We start from the raw sequence: 5,872 nt of genomic DNA on the forward strand, positions 1-5,872 counted from the left end.
ACTTGCTTCCTGTTTCAGAAGAGCCCCTGTGACCTCTGCAATCTGATTACAGAGAAGTGGACTCTCCTGCCAGGAAAATGACAAGAAGCCACAGAAAAACCAAGTCCCGGGGTGAGGGGAACTAGCCAGCCGGTTGCATTAACGGCCATTTCATTACCTTGACAATGATTCCGTGGGTTGGAGACCTAGTGACGGCTTCGGGGCTGACGGTTTTTGGCTTCTGGAGCTGCTCTTTGCTCCCTGCCCCGACGCTGCTGGGACCACAAGGCCCAGGAGCCAGGCCGTAAGCGGAGCGGGAGAAGTTCTGGGAGACAACAGGCGATCGGGCCGGCAGCCCAGCACAAACAGCATCTCTTCCAAGTGCTGTGTCCCGTTCTGGGGACAGACCCAGCGGTGGCCCTCTCTCTGTACGGGCATGATGTGTGACTCCTTCAGGCTACAAATACAGTCCCCTTTCTCTTTTGTTTTTCACCATCTTCCACCTCCCCTCTAGCAACCACCAACTTGTTCTCCGTAGTTGGAAGAGGGACGCTTGAGCCCACGGTCGTGAGTTGGAGCCCTACCTTGGGTGTAGAGATGACAGGAATAAATAAACAAGCAAACAAATAAATAAGTAACATTTTTAAAAGACTCTCATTTTTTTGTCTCTTTTTTTTTCATTTGTTTAATTCCTTAAATTCCACATATGAGGGACGCCTGGGTGGCTCAGCAGTTGAGCCTCTGCGTTTGGCTCAGGGCCTTGAGGGAGGCTTTGGGATTCTCCCAGAAGACTGGAGGAGGGATCCCCAGCATGGATCATGTCTAGGAGTCAGGACCAGACCAGGCAAGTATAGAGAGTTCCCCAGGAAGCCAGAAAGTGCCACATGCTGCCTCTCCCTATATTTGTCCTGCCTTATTCTTTCGTTAAAGACTTCCCAGAAAAATGCATACTGGTGCCAGTCTCCCTTTCAACTATTTGTGATCATATGACTTGGTTTTGGTCAATGAGATATAAGCAGATAAGCAGAAGTGTTTTATAGAAACTTCAGGGAAAGCCCCTAAAATAGAATTAGTTCTCCTTTGACCCTTCTTTTCTCCTTCTTCTATCCTGATACCTGGAAGAGGTATGTGATGGCTGGTTCTCTAGCCATCAAACGAGACCACGAAGGGTAAAAATCACACTTTAGAAATGATGTAGTCACAAACCTGTAGCTCTTATAACTATGTGGAGCTGCCATAGCATCCCTGGACGGCCAATCTGTGACCCTCGTTCGGGGACTAGGGAAAAACCTCCATCCATAAACTTGTTTATGTCATGGTTATTTTAGGTTTTCTATCACACTTAGCTGAGTCTGAACCTAACTGGCATAGCCTGCCTAGATTATTGGGGTGGGGTTGGGAGATCCTTGAATGCCAGACCACAAAGTCTGGTCTCCATGCTATGGGAGCAGGAGAGTAACGTGTCAAAAGCTGTGTTCTGGTAATGTTCACTTGGCCACGAGGCACAATATCCACGAGTGTGAAGACAGTCACGTGAACAGCTTAGCATGGGGTCTGGAATGGCCACACCTGTTTTATTTGGGTTTGTTACCTCAGGATTTTAATCAAAATGGGCCTTTATTTAATTTGGACCAAATTGTAATTTAATAACCACAGGTAATGAATACGCTTTGGCTTGAAACTTTTGGATAAACTGGTTACCCTGGATAAAGCTGTCAACCTGTTTTATGTTCTTATTTTTAAGAATATAAATCATAGAGAAAACGCTATCCTCCAACCGCCTTCAGAGATGGCCTTGGGTGGTACTGGGCAGAGCGAGTTGAATCGTCAGCATCTGGTGTTTAGCTCCTGTGCTTTTGCACGACACAGCTGGCCGTGCACAGGTTGTGCAGCCCACTCCCCGACCGCTGAACACTCACATAAACTCTCGGCCCTACTGTCTTGTTTCTCTTTCCAAAGAAGACCTTCCCGCCTGCCTCACTGGGAAAATACAAGCCGTTGGGAAGGAACCACCTCAACCCTCTGCTGCCCAGTTTCAAGCCCCTGCTCTGGATCCTCTCTGTACCACTTCCTTTTCCAAGGGGAGGGTGTCCCTCCCACCACCAGGGCCAGCTCAGCCCCTCCAGCTGGGCTCTGGACCCCCTTGCCTCCTGCCTTCTCAGGCCCCTTGCACTTAACCATATCCTGGATCACTGTTTTCAACCTCATTCTCCTGGCTTCTTCCAACTGACCCTGGAACATGTTCAAAATTCATTAAAAAAAAAAAAAAAGTAAAAAACAAAACAAAAAAAACCCACCTTCTTTCCATCTGTGTTGTTAGGAAGTAGATTTGACTGCTATAAAAACCCACAATAAAAATAAATAAATAAATAAATAAATAAATAAATAAATAAATAAATAAAAAAATAACCCACAATAAGGGGCACATGGGTGGCTCAGTGGTGGAGCATCTGCCTCTGGCTCAGGGCATGACCCCAGGGTCCTGGGATCGAGTCCCGCATCGGGCTCCCCACAGGGAGCCTGCTTCTCCCTCTGCCTGTGTCTCTGCCTCTCTCTCTGGGTCTCTCATGAATAGATAAAGAAAATCTTAAAAAAAAAAAAAACCCACTATAAGAGAAGCTTAAAAGATGAAAGTTTACTTGTGTCTCACATCAGCATCTAGGCCTAGGTAGCCCAGGGCTGGCAGGGTGGCGGGCACTGTGGTGTCAGGGATCTCAGCCTCGTAGGTCTCCTTGCTCCACCATTCCCAGGGTGTGGCCCTTGTCTGCAAGGCCTCTGAGAGCTCACATTCCTGTCAGCAGAATGGGGGAAGAGCAACAGGGAGGACCGGAAGCACTTCCTTAGAAGGGCACACCTTCCACTCCCATCCAACCGGGCCAGAATTTTTTTTTTAAGATTTTATTTATTTATTCATAGAGACACACACACACACACACACAGAGGCAGAGACACAGGCAGAAGGAGAAGCAGGCTCCATGCAGGGAGCCCGAGGTGGGACTCGATCCCGGGTCTCTAGGATCACGCCCTGGGCTGAAGGCGGCGATAAACCGCTGAGCCATCCCGGCTGCCCTAACCAGGCCAGAATTTAGTGACATGGCCACACCTACCTGCAAGGCAGCCTGGGAAATGGAGTCATTATTCTGGTACCCACCTACCCACAGAGGCTGTATTGCTGTAGAAGAAGGGAAGGTGGACACTGGGATACCACAAGCATCTTCTACCCTCCGAGGACACCCGATCTCCATTTTCTCTTTCTCGGTCTATTTTCAAAGGGCTTGTCCACATCCATTATCTCCATTTCCTTCCCGTGTTTGTTGTCCATATGCTGTGAGGGTCTGAAAAAGTCTTTTGTAGAAAAAAAGGGAGGCTATCACACAAATCCATTACTTGACCATGAGCCATGGTAGCGGTTGGGTGGTCCACCTGAGAAGACCATGCGTGCGAAGGGGAGATCGGGTCAAACCACAAGAGGTACCATTGTCCAGGTGTGCTGAGCCAAAGAACGGACTCAGAGGCAGGCTGAGAGAGACGGAAAGGAAAAGAGGTGAGGGTGTCGATGGTGTCAATGGTGAAAAGGCAGTGGGGTTGGCAGCCAAGAGTGGGTGGGCCACATGGGACACAGCAAGGGTGCCCCTTTCAAATCGTGGTCTTCCAATTCTTTAGGTATGTGGGTGATGGGGGGTGCATTCCCAGAGTGGGGTAGCTCTTGAAAGCACGACAGAAGGACAAAAGAGTAGGACGAAAGCCTTACAAGAGCGATTCCTTTCTGCTTACATCTGCTCATACTTCCAGCGTTTACAAGGTAACACATGCTTCGGGAGCCACAGATAAAATCTGTGAAGTCTGTGAAAACACAGCATTTGATATCAACGCAAAGCACATGTTAAGATTAATCTGGACTTAAAAAAAAAAGATTAATCTGGACTGTGACTTACCCCTCTGTTCCCAATTTATGAAGTGGGAGTGATAACGGTACATTTAGTTTCCGTAAGGTTGGTTGAAAGTAGCAGAAAACCCAATCCAAACTGGCTTTAACAGTAAAAGGGAATTTATAGGCTTATGTAAGTAACAAAAAAGGCTAGTGGTAGGCCTCAGGTGTGGTTGATCAAGGCTCTGGCTCAGCTTTTCTGAGGTTTCCTTTGGCTTTGATCATGGTGGCAAATTCTGTAGGAACTCAGACTCACCTTTGCACACCAGGCCTTCCAGGGCAGAATGTTTGCATCCTATAATTTCTGGCAGAAGTTCTAAGACTCACCCCAGCTGGGTTGGAATGATGATTGTGGAGTGATGATCGCTGTGGCCAGGACAGATGGGCGTAGCGCAGGTGCTGTGGGGCACCCTGGAGTTCGGTAAGGAACAGGCTTTCCTGGAACCTGCTGGACTCCTCAGAATCAGAGGCTGAAGGGAAAACGCAACCACGAGAAGCAAGCTAGACGACTCTGCTGTATCCGTGTGCGCTGCTTTGATCCGGGGCCCTTCCCTCTAGCAGTTATGCTGCCCTGATGGGAACTCAAAGAGGGAAAGACAGAGCCACTTGGTTGTAACTAGGGAAGATTGGACACACTCATAAAGGAAAGGGCATTTACAAGCGGTGGCAGTGCCATTGTCCACACTCATCTCCCAGAGGCGCGTGGTAACACAGATTGATGCCGATTATGAAATCCTTTCTCCAGGGCTGCAGCATGGTTGTTTGGGGGTCCCAAGCACTCTTCCTTTTGTAGCCCCTTCCACCCACATAAAATGTGAGAAATTATGTTTTATAACTGAGTTGGTATAAAGATGACCATCTTATGTATTTTTTAAAAGATATTTATTTAATGACCGATTGATTTGTGAGCGAAATTAATGCATTTTCATGGGTCCCTACAAGTGTCACAGCAGGTACCGTACTTATTACGCCTGGTGAGTCAGTAGACCCTGCCTCTGTCGCTGGTGCGCCCCGGGGGGGGGATACTTTTGATGTGCACTTTTCTAAGAATTCTATCTTCTTTATGTTGCCCTTTCTGGAACTCAGTCTGCCATCTTGCTTTGAAAACTCCAAGTAGTCTAATGTTTCCATGGCAGGCTAGGGGATCCAGATCTCCACCAGGGCCGTAAGGTGGAGGTCTGGCAGAGATGTCCTAAAAATAATTGCTTGGACTTACCCAAGAGCAGAAAGGAACGTGTTCTGTGCAATTTCCAGGCATTGGGGTTGTCCAGTCTTAGGGCCACTGTAAACCCCTGTCAGGGATCCCTGGGTGGTGCAGCGGTTTGGCGCCTGCCTTTGGCCCAGGGCGCGATCCTGGAGACCTGGGATCGAATCCCACATCAGGCTCCCGGTACATGGAGCCTGCTTCTCCCTCTGCCTGTGTCTCTGCCTCTCTCTCTCTCTCTCTCTCTCTCTCTCTCTCTGTGACTATCATAAATAAATAAAAATTAAAAAAAAAAAAAACCCTGTCAGTCAAGGAGGAATGCTGAAGTCCCATAAAATGGTCCCAACTGCCCACATACTTTCTTCCCTTTGGTTTTAATATTAAGGTTCTGTAACCTTGAGTAGTTTCATTTTTTTTTTAATTTAATCAGGTTAGGTTAGGTTGTGAAGATGATGCCCAAATCTCAGTGCTTCAAGCAACAAAGCTTTATTTTATATTAACTTTTCACACCCGTCTTGGGTGGCTGGGGGCTCTTCTCCATGGTCCCATGCTGATGGAGTAGCCACCATTTGGAACGGTGACAGCAGTAATGGCAGTAAGAAAGACGTGACAAGTCGTGAACTGGCTCATAGTGTCTTCCACTTGGCAGACCCGCATGGGTCACTTGCACTAACTTCCTTGACCACCAAAACTCACACAGCTTCATTAGGAGGGCCGGGAGATGCAATACCATCACGTTCCCAGAAGGGGGAGAATGAGAC

Source organism: Canis aureus, chromosome 11 (assembly GCF_053574225.1).
Source record: "Canis aureus isolate CA01 chromosome 11, VMU_Caureus_v.1.0, whole genome shotgun sequence".
In the NCBI taxonomy this organism is placed as follows: domain Eukaryota; kingdom Metazoa; phylum Chordata; class Mammalia; order Carnivora; family Canidae; genus Canis; species Canis aureus.